The following is a 16,307-nucleotide window of genomic DNA, read 5'->3' as shown; positions in this document are numbered from 1 at the left end:
TTGTTCCACACCGTCCTCATTCCGTTGCAGTTTTAATTGCCAGCAGTGTCACAGGTTTGGCAGTGGACACTTGTTTCATAAAAAAAAATGTCTGGCAGGTATTTAATGTGGTGTTATTCAAAGTGCCACGGTAACGCACACCACAAAAATGAAATTAAGTGTTCCTACTGACAGTTTAGAACAATGACCCGGCTATCACCTTCTGCTTCTTTTTCTGCATGAGGCGTTACTGGACGGCAGCGTAGGAAAGTCACGTCGACAATGCACATTTCTCCTGGTCTTTGAAGTTTGGTTTTGAAACTGGAGCCGCTAGTTTTACTTCAGGTCGCTTTCACAGTACTGTCCGGCCTTAGTTCCGATTCTCCCTGAAAAGTAAATTTCCTGGAGGTACTGCGATTCAAACTTGGATCCTCCTTGTAATAGTTAGACAACCTGGCACCACTGATGCACCCCATCTGGTATCACGTTCTTTTTATTTTTGTTGCTACTATGTAGCTCATGTGTTCTCTTAAAAATGGATAGTAATAGCTCTAAATTATAATCTACAATTGTCACCTGTTTGAATCTGCTTACTAGCTTTCTAACATACCATGCTATTTACTAAATATATACTGCCGTAAAACAATGTGCTAGCCTATCAATTTTTCAGAAACACAGACACGTTAATTCTTGCAAACCGTGCACGGCTCTACCTTATTTCTTTCACAAACAAAAAGTGTTCAACGATTAGAGGTAGAAGTACCTACAAAGTCAGTTACAAAGGAAATTAGAAATAAAGAAAATGCTGGTCAGAACAGCTCTGCTCGATGACCCCATTCCGAGATCTGCCATCTTGCCGGGCCCCATAAAGTATTGACACTAGTTACTTCTACAATAATTGTCTTCGAAGTGTATTTCATAATTGTCAGTAAACAGTGACCGGCTGTTGTTGCCTAAGGGTCAGTTAAAACGTGCAACTAATTTGGAAAAAACTAGCCATTAACATATAGCCGAATTTAATACTAATATGTAATGTCAGATCTAAAGGAAAATTCTAGATGCAATTCTGAGCCTTTCCCTTCGACCACTGGTGGTGAAGTATAACAGCTTACCTATGCTTTCCTGTCCTTTTCTTTCTCTTCTACAGTACTAACAATTTTATTTAAACTAATTCGCAGTTCCTATTTTCTGTAATTTTCTTTGTGACTCAATACATTACCTTGTTATGCCTTTGCTGAATTCAGTATCTGCTGGTAACAAGGAAAAAATAAAATTATTACACGATTTAAACAAAAAAATATACTCCGTAACAGGTCTTTAAATATGCAGTAATTAAAATGAAATGAAACTCAAGTATTTTTGCGTGGGCATTATCCGAAGCAAGCACAGAAATATTCATATTGTAACCTTTTTCTTGCTGCATTATATTTTTTCACCTTTTTATTAAAGGCATCTTTAGTGGAATCCAGAATGATACCGTTTTGTTTTAATGTGCGATATTTGTAGATCATAAAACTATTCAAGTCTTACTTAAATATGTGATTACTTACAGTCAATCGAGTTTTTGGCTGGCGTAAGTGTTTCCTCTCGTCTGTCTCACTATAACTTCACTTAGGAAACATCAGCACATTTTCACGTTACGAACTTTTTTCTCCACAATTTTCATGTTTTTTATGCTAATTGCTGTGGAGCGCTGTTATCCTTCTGTCACTAGCAATATTTTACCTAAAACTGTGATTTAAATTCGTAACTACTGTCTGTTCGCTTTAGGCCTCTTCCTATTTGATTTATGTATGGATTTTTTGCTAACCTAATGAAGTCCATCTAACGTCTGTTCATTTCTATTCTCTCTCTCTCTCTCTCTCTCTCTCTCTCTCTCTCTGTGTGTGTGTGTGTGTGTGTGGTTAGTCAGGGCGCATTGCAGAAAGTTGAATGTGAATTTAATAGTATCTAGCTGAGAGCTTTGGTATTCGGCTGATTTGAGTTTTAGTTCAAATGTCTAGTGGTGGAGTTCATGGAAGAGTGAGGAGAAAGGGGCTAGGTGGTATTTATTATAGCGATTGATAATCATCTGTTGGAGTGTTTATTGTACTATTTTATCTGTTAATGTAAACAGTGAGTTGTTTGTCATGTATACTTGATAATTCGGCAGGGTTTTCTTTTCTGCTTGGTTTATTGTATGTGGTACTTTTCTTGTAGGGTTAGAAGGTGTGTTTTATTGTTTATTCTAATTATTTTCATGTCTTCTTCTCTAGAGGTTTGCTTGTGATTGTATTCTCTCAGGTGTCCGCAAATGTGGAGTGGTTTGTTCGATATTTACAAGCTCTCATGTGCTCTTTCAATCTTGTAACTTCGTATGATTACTATCATAATAGCACCACCGAAGCCCTTTCCCCCTCATTCTTCCATGAAAGCCACCACAAAACTTTTCAACCGAAATTCAGATCATTTGAACACGAAAACTTCCAACGACTCTCAGATAGCTATTATATTCATATTCAGTGTTCTAAACCTCAAACGCTGACTAATCACCCACACGATATATGAACAGAACAGGAATGACCATATATTTCATAAGGCTGCCAACAAGTACATAAACAATACAAATAAAAATAGTCATAAAGTGAAAATCACTAGTTACGAGTTTAAATCACCGTTTTAAGTAAAATATTTACAGCTAGTGACAAATGAATAATAGAGCAAAGAAGATGAAAATTGTGAAGAAAAACGTGCGTAACGTGAAAATGTGCCTATGTTTCGTAATTGAAGTTACAGAGCGACCTCCAGCATGTGGCCAGAAGACAGGAATCGCAGATGCCAGCCAAAACCTCGAATAACTATAAATAATCACTTATTTACTTAAAAAATAAAACGTGGGAATTTTTATAATCTACAAACATTGTGTATCAATCTAGATTCTACTGAAGATGCCTCAAACTAAAAGGCAAAACGCGTCTGGTACAAATAAAATACATTGCCGCAAGAGAAAAGGGTTTCTTATTTACAAAACGAATACCTGAAATGAAAATGTAGCCAGTGTCCACGATAAAAAGCTAAGTTACCATTGGAAGTATATGAAATCTGACAGTGAACTAGAATACCGATTTTACACAGGAGCCGTTGATGATATAGTTGATGAGGTGAAATTTATTTTTCGTTGTAGCGTGCGTCAGTGGCTTATAAGGAGTGTTTGATGGGTAAGTTGCATCGCAGTCAGTACGCTGCACGGGAAAGGCATTCCGGTAACGCGATGGGGAGAAAGCAGCTTTGCAAGTTAAAGAGCTTAAACAAGCTGAAACCTGGCGACCTCGCTGCCCCTCTGTGCGTAAAAGCATTAGCATCTGCCGTAGCAGGAGGCCGGCCACTCGCGCGAACACGGCAGGGCAACTGGTAAGCGCACGCAGTTTCATTTTGCAGATGCCGCCCATGCGACTGACCCTTAAAACCCGCTCTGGTAAATCGGTGGCGCCGTCGACGGTTTATACTCTTTATGTTCTACTGCACAGTAACGGTCTTGTCATTATAAAGGTATTTCAGGATGAAACGCATATGCGTTTAAAGGTGACAGCGTGCATTATCTGACAAGTTAACTTAAAAAATGGCAAATGGCTCTGAGCACTATGGGACTCAACATCTTAGGTCATAAGTCCCCTAGAACTTAGAACTACTTAAACCTAACTAACCTAAGGACATCACACACACCCATGCCCGAGGCAGGATTCGAACCTGCGACCGTAGCAGTCCCGCGGTTCCGGACTGCAGCGCCAGAACCGCTAGACCACCGCGGCCGGCCAAGTTAACTTAGCATAGACGTATGCTCTACCCTCAACATATTTCGACATGAAATAAACCTATTTGAAACCAATTCAATTACAATAGTAACAGTGAAACATAAGCTAATGAAACCCGTAACACTGCTGAGGCCTAGATTCGCAATTAACGTGTGGTGCGCAATCACTGAAACTGACTGTGGGCCGGGATTACATACGAATCCCTACAACCTCCTATTTTCCAAGATCGTAGAGGATTTTTCTGGAGTCAAACGTTACGACGTCAGTGACGTCACTGGGGGAAAACAAAGCTTCCTTCAAAGAATCAATACTGATTCAGGAAAAAACCAAACGTGAGGAACACACAGCTTCGTCGATTCGTGCACGACATGTTGCAAACAATACTGACTATAGAAAACAGTCTTAACGGAGCACGATATCAGAAAATCTTGGAGAATCTATTGGCTGAGTTTTAGAGAACGTGGCTTTGGCAACAAGAGCTGTAGTATACTGGCAACATCGTGGAGACCCTGCAGTTTCCTCATGAGCTATTATACACCATACATCTATGACAATTTTAACTGTATTTTGGACTGGTTATGTGTCAATACATATTTCGTACCCCAGCTTTCATTTCCCTTTGTAATAACGCATTTCATGAGCAGAATGTATTTTCTACCCCAGCTTTCATTTCGATTTGTAACAAGTACATTGCATTTCATGAGCAATCTATATAACCTCCCGAATGAATCACTGGCCCTGTAGCGGAATGTGCACTATTTTTAATTTTCCCGGCAGATTACATTTGGGTGAAGCTCGGAACTTACAGTGAAGTTGTCAGGACAAATCGAGCTAGGTCGGTAAGAGCATTGCCCTCGGAAGACAAGGTTCCAGGTTTGAGTCGCGGTCGTGCAAACAGATAACACGCATAATTCGGAGCACTTCACCATCAACACAGCTCAGACGTACCTATCTTCCTCAGACAGACTCACATTTGATATGTGATTTGGAAATAGCAAACTATGAGCCACGCGAACAGACAAGCTTCGTGACACAAAATTTACGAGAAATTTGACGGGGAAGAAAGGAGTTCAGCACTGATGCAGTAATTTCAGTTCCAACGTATGGGTGGGAACTTCATGGGATGAGATGGTGGTGTCAAATAAACATCATGAAACACGAAGTGAGGTTGTAAACTACACGATTAAGGATATGTGACAATTACAACAAGGCATACGCGAAGCCTGTAGAAATTAGAATGACTCCAGTGTCCCCTGGAGTGTCTTGTCGTGTTAATTTTGTTGATCATGATGAAAGTCCTACCGCCACGACTTTCTCCTCAGCAGATATGCACGCCGTTTGCCGGCCGCTGTGGCCCAGCGGCTCTAGGCGCTTCAGTCCGGAACCGCGCTTCAGTCCGGAGCCGCGTTGCTGTTACGGTCGTAGGTTCGAATCCTGCCTCGGGCATGGATGTGTGTGATGTCCTTAGGTTAGTTAGGTTTAAGTAGTTCTAAGTCTAGGGGACTGATCTAGGGGGCTGTTGACCTCAGATGTTAAATCCCATAGTGCTTAGAGCCATTTGAACCATTTGTTATCTCCTGAAGTTCGCTTTCGGCTCTTGCTACGGCATATTAACTTCACACTCCCTGCAACTTTTCCCGGTGGGTGTGAACCTTAGCTTTGTGCGGCGGCACGCGTTCAACTTGGCCTTCATTCGCACCCTAAGGAAACTACTCCAACTTCGTTCTGTCGCCTTCAGTTTCACGACCTCCGCACGGAACTTCGCGATAGTACCTTTGTGTACACTGATGGTTTTCGGACTGACCGTGGTGTAGTGTGTGCCTTCGTTTTTCGGTATCTGCTTCCGACACACTTCTCAGTATTTACAGCAGTGCTCTTCGCCCTGTATCAGGGCACGGAGACAGGCTTTTCTACTGCGTCATCTGCTCAGGTTCTCTCAGCGCACCTCAGAGCCTCTGTGCGCTTTACACCATCCACCCCTTAGTGCAACGGGTCCAGGAAAACTGTCACTTGCTCACTCTTGATGGATCCACTGTGATGTTTATGTGGGTTCCTGGTCATGTCGCTGCTGCCAGGGCTGCAGTACTCAACCTCAGCCCACCAGGTCTTACGAGTATATGCCCCCCGGTGATCTCTGTATTGCCGTCTGTCAGGAATTAGTGTCACTTTGGCATCGCCAATGATCCTCTCTTCACGGGACTAAGCTCCGGGTTGTTAAGCCTATCCCAGCGGCTTGGACGACCTAATCTCGGCCCTCCCGCCGAGAGAAGGTCATTATACTTATGCTGCGAATTGGGCCCTACCTTTTTAGCCATCGCCATTTGTTAAGTGGTGTTCCCCCACCACTTTATGCACATTGCGCGCAACTTTTAACTGTCCGCCATTTCCCGGCGGAGTACCCTTTTTTACACCGTTTACGTTCCCATTTGGGTTTGCCGTATGAGTTATCGGCCGTTTTAGAGAACGACTCACGGCTGTCAACCGCGTTTTACTTTTTGTCCGTCGTAGCAATATGGCGAAGACCATTTAATTGTTAGTTCTGGAGCTCAATCTCTCTGTGGAGTATTTTACAGACCTTTCCCCATGTCCCTGTTTTTAGCTGTCTTACCTTCCGTCGATTGGGATTGACGTATGGTCGTTTTAAACTCCACTCTTTGTCATCGTGTTTCACAGTTTTGACATGGGTGCGTATGGTCCTAGTTGTTTTTGCGCCCGCTCCTCTCGAATAGCACCAAATGGGAAACCGAGTTCAACATACCCATCCTACGGACAGTGTCACGTGACTTCCCTCCATGACACGTACAGACCAATTTGAAATTTAATACACTGCATAGGCGCGAGGTTTCCTGATCAGAAACTTGACACTACATCCTCTCATCCACGTATGTGTGGCGTAGTGTAGCCGAGACAACCAAAGCACCTTGGTGCGGTATAGGTCGACCTCGTGGTGCCTGGTTGAAATACTACCAATGCAAGAAATCATCTGCTATAATACTCCTTCGCCATCATCTCGGTCAATTTTTCCGACTCCTCGTCTATTGTAGAGAGCAGTCAGGGTCCAATGTCATTGTCATTTACATCCGTCATTCAGCTAGTACTAGTACTACACCTTCAACAACGGGGTATAAAGGCGAATGACAATGTCAAGTGTCAGAACATTAAAATAATGACAATACAACAATGGCCCCTATTATTCGTTTTCCATCCACTGCCTGCTGTACCGGGAACAGCCATTCAAGGCAACCCTATGTTTGGACTTCGAACTACAGGACTGCCCTTAACATACGTTAAAGTAGTGTAGCATTGCTCACTTACAGACTCAGACATGTAGGTGAAGGTGCTTAACTGGAATCAACGTAAAGATAAACCGCCACAGGTTGCGTCTTATCTAATTTATTTGACTGGCTTTCCTCAAAAAATACAAGCATTATTACGTATTCATATAATACATGCCCTGGTGGCAACACGTTAAACATTAAGCACCGTTCGGCAGCATTCTCAACACGACGACGATTTGACGGCAGGTCCCAGTGGTGCCTTAAGGCTTTAACGTGTTGCCACCAGAGCAGCGAATATGTTAGGAAGTTCTCGTCTTATGAGCAAAACTAGTAAAATAAATCAAATAATGCGCCTCCTGTGGCGGTTTGTCTGTACACTTACTACAATGGTTGTCGCATCCCATACAGGTGATACTCGCGTTTGCTAGGGAAACACCTTCTTTTTCGCACATTCATTTGCCAGTTGTTAAGTCCACTGAGCATGTGGTCTGGTAGACACACTGATCGCCGTTATCGATTTCAGTGTAAGGCTTCAGCGGTTATAACTATCGTCCTTTACTTTTTTTATTTATTGTCTCTCGGAACGTGCCTGTACAGCCATCTCAATACTGGAATGTCACTTACGACGAAACGAACGTAAAGACAACACAACACCCATTCCCTGAGCGAAGAAAATCTCCGACCCGGCCACGAATCGAACCCGAGTTTACTTGCCAACCGCTGACCGCGCAGCTAGCGAGGCGAACTAAGAAAGTTTTGAGCGTGATTGGCTTCATATTGTAATTCTAATGTTGATGACACGTGCGAGAGCGGAAAGCATGGAATACGGTACTTGAATATGACTGCCTGCTACAGAAAAAAAGCCTTTCAGTCGGATTCCATGAGGCCCTGGTTAGAGGTTTTGGATTACACATAGGATAGTAGCTCACAAACTAGTGATCGCATTAATGTGCTTGTCATCCAGAATTGGCGAAAAGTATTTCTCCTACCAGCAGGCATCTAACGCCAACGGCCTTGCTGCACTGGCAATACCGGTTTCCGTCAGATCACAGAAGTTAAGCGCTGCCGGGCTGGGCTAGCACTTGAATGGCTGACCATCTGGTCTGCCCAGCGCTGTTGGCAAGCGGGGTGCACTCAGCCCTTGTGAGGCACACTGAGGAGATATTTGATCGAGAAGTAGCGGCTCCGGTCTCTTAAACTGACCTACGGCCGGGAGAGCGGCGTGCTGCCCATGTGCCCCTCCATATCCGCATCCAGCGACGCCTGTGGGATGAGGATGACACGGAGGCCGGTCGGTACTGATGGGCCTCCATGTCCTGTTCGCGCGAAATTGTATTTTTTTAACAGGTCCTAAACAGTGGGGTGCTACTGTTGACAGAAACAAAAGTTACAAGTTCACCACAGGCTGACGTTCTACATGAGAGTGTTTGGAGCAATTTACTAACGATATACAATAGTAAGATGAAGATCAGTGGCTCCAGTGCAAAATTGCCTGGAGGTGTGAGGTTCGCCTAATAATATGGCAGCAAATCCTACCAGGTGCCGTAGATTTTTATGAAGTGGGCTGTCGTAATTTACCAGTACAGATGGAAACGGAGTTTCTGGAGGAAGATCTTGCGCACCTGAAATGCCTTTTGAAATACTCGTAGATGAAACTAAATTGAAAACATTTGTTTTTTTTCACATTGTTTGTTATTTTAGATATTAGTATTGTGCTCATTCCACACTAATTTGAAAAGGAGATCAAAATTCATTGTCGATACGTACGTTTCATTTTGAGCCTCAGTAATCGTCACTAGTTCAAAAATGGATCTGAGCACTATGGGACTTAACATCTATGGTCATCAGTCCCCTAGAACTTAGAACTACTTAAACCTAACTAACCTAAGGACAGCACACAACACCCAGCCATCACGAGGCAGAGAAAATCCCTGACCCCGCCGGGAATCGAACCCGGGAACCCGGGCGTGGGAAGCGAGAACGCTACCGCACGACCACGAGATGCGGGCAATCGTCACTAGGGATTTGATAGTTATCTTCCCCGCTGTTATCTCCAAGGAATACTGATATTTGTAGCATGGATAAGTGACCAGGTGAATAATCGCAGCACATATAACGATGAAGTCAGCAGACCCCAGACGGAGTCTTCCGGCCAATAATGTTATACGATCGTTCCATTTCATGTTGAAGGAAAACGCTGCAAGTCAGAATTTTACCGACTGAATGATCTATTTCAAGCTTCAGCTTATCTCCACATGACGGCGCACATACCTTGCACAAATTACAAAATTTTCGTGATGCAGAGACGGAGCATGGGAACCTAGCAGTCTGGAAGAAACAGTGTGTAGTTGCACTGATCAAACAAAAAGCACCAAACAATGGCTAGTTTACTACCATGGTGGACTCCATTGTCCACAAAAAGCACAAACAACAGGTGTACTCTCTCTTTTACCCTGTCTTTGACCCTCCACGTCAAAAACGCAATAAATGGTGCACAATATCATCCTTATGGAAAGTCTCACAGCCACAAAGCATAATTCCAGAAATGTAACAACATCATTTTATGTGCACAATACTGTTGGACACGTTTTGCCCAATGGTAAAGACCGTGCTCTAGCTTTGGAAAAGAGTGGACTATATGAAATTACTCGTAATTGTGGCAAATTCTATATAGGTCAGTCTGGTAGTGCAATATGTAACCGCTTGAAGGAACACCACACACGTTGGAGACTTAGTAAACTTTTTGCAGACCAGGTGCTTAAAGACGGCCAAAGTTACAAGGTGAAACAAGAAGTATTACATTACAACCATAAAGGGATATGAACTATCTTGAAATAATGAAAATTAATAACATGTCCATCAATCCAAGATTAGTACTGAATGACCAGACACAGTTGGGTTGGGTTGTGTGGGGGAAGAGACCAAACAGCGAGGTCATCGGTCTCGGGAAGGACGGGGGAGGAAATCGGCCGTGCTCTATCAAAGGAACCATCCCGGCATTTGCCTGGAGCGATTTAGGGAAATAACGGAAAACCTAAATCGGGATGGCCGGACGCGGGATTGAACCGTAGTCCTCCCGAACGCGAGTCCAGTGTGCTATCCACTGCGCCACCTCGCTCGGTCCAGACACAGTTCCCTTACTCCCCAGTTCTAAGCGCAAATACTATTTATAATTCCATCCTGGCCTTTTTGCAAATTACTCCTCTTTCTCGCATGCCCCATTTTCCTTTATTTCAGAAACTGTAATTTCTCCCGTTGTGTTAATCTTTTTTTTTTTCACTGTATTACGACATCCGCTTTACTAACGTGCTTAATATCACTATTATTCGTTATCTGTTTGTACTTAAGGACCTATTGAAGACAAGACTATTTTGTTCAGCCACACTGAAATAATCCCTTTTGTTTTATTCTTCATTCTAACATTAAGATTTTCAACTCTGGAAATGGAGATGCTCTTTGGTCCAAAAAAATTCATTGGACTGATTACTTGTCTTTGTACTTGATGATGACGTAAGAGCCAAAAACCGGTTCGTGTAGCAAGTAATAAACATTGTAGAATCTTAAACCAGTGCTGCATGTGTTTCACACACAATGTGTAGTCCGTACAAAAAATTATGATTGTTGTTAAATGATTCTTTGGCAATGCGATATCAAAGGCACTTAAATACAGAGGTAGCGTTGAACTTTGTGAAAAACGCTAGCGGTTCAGTGATAAAGCCTCGTGTGAGGAAATGTACACCAAGAGCGATTATTTGTTGGAACTAAAGGGCCCCGCGAAAGGAGAAATGAAATCCAGTACTAGTGCGCTCGACACGAGTGGCGGGAGTGATTCACTGGGGCGAGGAGGCAATGCCACTAATAGCGGCGCTTTCGCCGTTTCTCCGGTGAGCTGCTTTGAAATTCAATTTGGAGGCACAATAAAAGTGCAGCGGGCTGTCCCTCGATTAGCATAAGAGGCCAGCCAGATATGTGGCGGCGGTGCGTGACGGGACGGGCCGGCTCTGCGTGCCGCGCCACGCCCGCCTGCGTCAGCGCCAGCCACGTGGCGCGCGGCGGTCCCGCAGGGCTCTGTGCTCGCCCCCTTGCTGTATATTCTCTACGCAGCGGACTCGCCGTCGCGTCCACTTGCGCTGCACGCCGACGATACGGCGCGATTCTCGCCCAGCATTTGCGTCCATCCCATGCAACGCAAAGGTCAGTCCGCTTATGACGACTCGGTGCCGTGGGAGGGTAAATGGAGGTTGGATTTCAATGCAGCGAAATCAGGCACTTGTCGTAGAGAGGCGCCCAGTCCCCGTGGACTTAAGTAGATACTCTAGGCAAAGCTGAGCAATCGGGAAACAAGGCCAAGTACTTCCGGGTTTTTAAACTACGCCTTACGCAGAACACAAAGAATTCCCTTTTCCATTTGCCCATGCATGTTTCCCACACCTTCTGTACCCACGTGTCCACTTCCGTGGTTCTCGATTTTTAGAAACTGACAGCACACATCCCACTTTTGTAGATTATCTCATACTAGAAAACCACAACCATAAACGACACTGCAATTGCTCTCGAGATCTCTCTGAGAAAGCGATAGCCTCTATCAAAAACTTAGAATAGAGGAGAACTAAACATACAAAAAGCAGTGATACAAGGAGAAAAAGTTTTCAACGAATTTCCAACACTGTTCAGCATTACACAGTTTGCAACACTTAATGAATTACGCAAAGACACTTCCCTGTGTCTGGCTGACAGTCTCCTGTCCTCCTTTTTTGTCTATCTCATTAGAAACACATACACAAAATGACACATCACGTAAGTTCCCCCGCCCATTTCCCAGCAGACACACGACAAGAAGTTTTCACTAAGCATTCAAAATTAGCGCCACACTAAACAAAGCCAAAATTATGAACAAGTGGGTGACAGAAATACCATAACGCGTTTTTTGGGAAATTTCTGGTAAGTTCCTATGAGACCAAACTGCTGAGGTCATCGGTCCCTAGGCTTACACACTACTTAATCTAACTTAAACTAACGTACGCTAAGGACAACACACCCATGCCCGAGGGAGGCCTAGACCTCCGACGGGGGGAGTCGCGCGAACCGTGGCAAAACGCTTTAGACCACGCGGCTACCCCACGCGGCTCACCATAGGGCATCTCTGTATTCTGTAAGTGTGGCGACATACATTTTTTTCTCAAATCCCGTTTTTGTGCAAAAATCGTGCGATAACAGGTGCGAGTAAACTATAAAAAAGTGTGAAAAATAATGTATATAACTGCAACAGAAAAAGAAAACACCAAAGATACACATGAGGACGAAAAAAATAAGTACAGTGACATACGCAAACACTACTCAAGAAAATTTTTTTTTAAAAGTAAGCACATTTCTTTACGACTATTCTGCAGATGACACACTGTCAGAACGATAAAAGGCATAAAAAGAGGTCAATCTGTAGCAATCGCTTTTCACAAGTAAATAGTTTCAGGTGAGTAACTGAAACAAATTTCACAAAACGCACGTGTTATATTTTTTTTGCCTGAAATAGAAACACAATAACGAAAATTGTATGATATTTTACAGAAATAAATCAAGAATCACGGAAGATGACATACAGTTATCGAAAAATTCGGGCAAATATATAAAAAAATACACTGTATTTTGTACAAGGTAAAATTTAGAAAGCCAAATTTAATTAGCAAACACGTCATCGGAGCTTCCAACCCCAGCAGGATGACTAGCATCACTCTCGAAAAGCGTCTAACGTGGCGTCACCAAGTTGAAGAAATAAGTGCCGGTGAGGGGCGGGGAGGGGGGAGAAATGGGAAGACTGGGTTAGCTATACTCGCTGCTAAATCCGATGCCCACATCTCAGAGGACACTGGAGTTGTTCAATACAAGACGAAAATGTGCCCAGATTTTGGGTATGCAGCTGTCGTCTCCGGAAGCGCGGCCCTTACCCAAAACGATCGACTAAAGACAGTGCAAAATTGAGTTAAAACTCGCTTTGTAACTGTCTCGGAATTTCTCGATGGCAGAAGTCCATCAAGTAGCTAGAAAAACTAGACCCCGGGAGAAGTTTAGACGATTACCCACTGACTTTTACGAGGCAGGAAGTCACAGAAACGGAACATCTGGAACCTGGGCAACCAGGTGTAGTGTCACAACGTCACCAGGTGGCCAAACCGCCTGGAAAAATAACATGTTCTTCTGACACACTAATGTAACTTTTTTCGTATTTTTCAGATCGACACCAGTAGGGGCAGCCAAGAAGCAAAGAAAGCAGCAACGGACATCGATCATTTGACGTAGGAGCCCGCAGGTCTAAGCCTCTACCGGGACTGGGAGGAGAGGAATTGCTGTCAGGGATATCGAGGAGGTACCATGTGGCCCGGTGGACTAGTGATACTCTCTGCACGCACTAGCCGCCAAGCACACGCGCCGTTTCAGCAGCCATCACACTGACAGATTAACACAAGTATCGGACTCAGGAATACCTTGTAGTGAGCAATGCGGCGAACAAAGTACCGTATTTCATCTACATCTACATTCCGCAAGCCACCCTGCGGTGTGTAGCGTAGCGGAGGGTACATTTAGAACCAACATCATTTCCTCCCTCTCCCGTCCCATTCACGAATGATGGGTCAGAAGGGAGTTCTAAAAACTCGCATGAGATCAGCGGGAGGAATCACTCGTGAGATCCAAAGTGTTACCAGGATTCCAGCTAACACAATCACCCTGCGTTTCGACTTGAAACTAATGGGGTATTATAGTCGAGCAGCTCTTAATAAGCCACATATTTGTATCGTCAGTGCTAAGCGACGCTTGAGATGGCGTACTGTGCTACGCCACTGGACGGCGGATGACTGATTTTGGAATGATGAATCACGCTATATCTTCGGCCAATCCGATGGAAGCGTTTGGTCTCGTGAATGTCTGGAGAACTTTAGCTGCCATCACGTGTAGTGCCAACAGTGATGAGCGGAAGAGGTGGTGTCACGGTGTGCGGGTGTTCCTCGTGGTTAGCACTTTGTCCCCTTATTTCGCTTAAGGAAACGTTAGATGTGGAAGGCTATTTTACAGCACTGAGTACTGCTTACAGCACATGAACAATTCGAAGAGGACGATTGTATCAGCATGTCAATGCACCCTATCACAGAGCACCATATGTGAGACAAAGGCTTGTGGACAATAACATTCCTGAAATGGACTGGCCTGCCCGAAGTCCCTGCCTGACTTCAGTGGAACACCTTTCGGATGAATTGGAACGTCGATTTCGCTCCGAACCTCAGCGTCCAACATCACTATCTTCTCTGGTTTCGGCTTTTGAGGAAAACCGGGCTGCCATTCCTACACAGATATTCAGACACCTCATTGGAAGTGTCTCCAACAAAGTTCAAGCCCTCGTAAAGGGGAAGGGTGGACGTACGCCATTTTAATGTCCACTAATAGATGTCCGTACACTTTTGACCAGATAGCGTACGTCGGCTGATTTTCTGCTAGATGATAAACTGAAGCAGGCTTAACGCTCAATAAACGTCAATGTAGACCTCCAAAATGGAGTTGTAGGTGACACGCGTCGGACTGATATGTTGTTGTTGTTGTTGTTGTGGTCTTCAGTCCAGAGACTGGTTTGATGCAGCTCTCCATGCTACTCTATCCTGTGCAAGCCTCTTCATCCTTGAGTAAATATCCCAACCTGCATACTTCCGAATCTGCTTAGCGTATTAGTCTCCCTCTACGATTTTTACCCACCACGCTTCCCTCCAGTATTAAATTGGAGATCCCTTGATGCCCCAGAACGTGTCCTACCAACCGATTCCTTCTTCTACTCAAGTTGTGCCACAAATTCTTCTTCTCCCTAATTCTATCCAGTACCTCCTCATTAGTTACGTGATCTACCCATCTAATCTTCAGCATGCTTGTGCAGCACCACATTACAAAAGGTTCTATTCTCTACTTGTCTAAGCTGTTTATCGTCCATGTTTCACTTCCATGCATGGCTACTCTCCATACAAACATTTTCAGAAAGGACTTCCTGACACTTAAATCTATACTCGACGTTAGAAAAATTTCTTTTCTTCAGAAAAGCATTTCTTGCCATTGCCAGTCTACATTTTACATCCTCCCTACTTCATCCATCATCGGTTATTTTGCTTCCCATACAGCAAAACTCATCCACTATTTTAAGTCTCCGATTTGCTAATCTAATTCCCTCAGAATCACGCGATTTAATTCGACTATATTCCATTATCCTAGTTTTGCTTTTGTTGATGTTCACCTCATATCCTCCTTTCAAGACACTGTCCATTCCGTTCAACTGCTCTTGCAAGTCCTTTGTTGTCTCTGACAGAATTACAATGTCACCGGCAAACTTCAAAGTCTTTACTTCTTCTCCATGGATGTTGATTTCTAGTCCAAATTGTTATTTTGTTTCCATTACTGCTTGCTCAATAGAGAGAATAACATCGGGGATAGGTTACAATCCTGTATCACTCCCTTTGTTGTGGCGTAACAAGCTAGCTACGCCACACTGAAGTAGCCGAAAGGGCACGCGTCAACTCACGCCGTCTTGCGTTAAGTCTGAAACAGGATACTTTATGAATGCTGTAAAGAAAAGAACGGAGCTTCTCGTATACTTAACTTTTATTCACTTCTGCGGTACATCGCTCTTGATAATACAAGTGAGACTCTCTCCAGATATGGTTAATGGCGCCTTGCTAGGTCGTAGCCATGGACTTAGCTGAAGGCTATTCTAACGGTCTCTCGGCAAATGAGAGAAAGGCTTCGTACGTGTAGTCGCTAGCAATGTCGTCCGTACAACTCGGGCGAGTGCTCGTACGTCTCTCTAGACCTGGTGGCGCTCGGTCTGCGATCACACAGTGGCGACACGCGGGTCCGACATGTACTATTGGACCGCGGCCGATTTAAAGCTACCACCTAGCAAGTGTGGTGTCTAGCGGTGACACCACACCCTTCTCAATTACTGCTTCCCTTTCGTCTCCCTCGACTCTTATAACTACCATTTGGTTTCTGCACAAATTGTAAATATCGTTTCGCTCTCTGTATTTTATCCTTGAGACCTTCAGAATTTGAAAGAGAGTATTCCAGTCAACATTGTCAAAAGCTTTCTCTAAGTTTACAAATGCTAGAGACGTAGGTTCGCCTTTCCTTAATCTATCTTCTAAGATAAGTCGTAGGGTCAGTATTGCCTCGCGTGTTCCAACATTTCTACGCAATCCAATGTGTTCTTCCCCGAGGTCGGCTTCTACCAGTT

This window comes from Schistocerca nitens, chromosome 1, assembly GCF_023898315.1.
Source record: "Schistocerca nitens isolate TAMUIC-IGC-003100 chromosome 1, iqSchNite1.1, whole genome shotgun sequence".
Lineage (NCBI taxonomy): Eukaryota > Metazoa > Arthropoda > Insecta > Orthoptera > Acrididae > Schistocerca > Schistocerca nitens.
The sequence above is the reverse complement of the archived record's forward strand: the minus strand, read 5'-3'. Positions refer to the sequence as shown.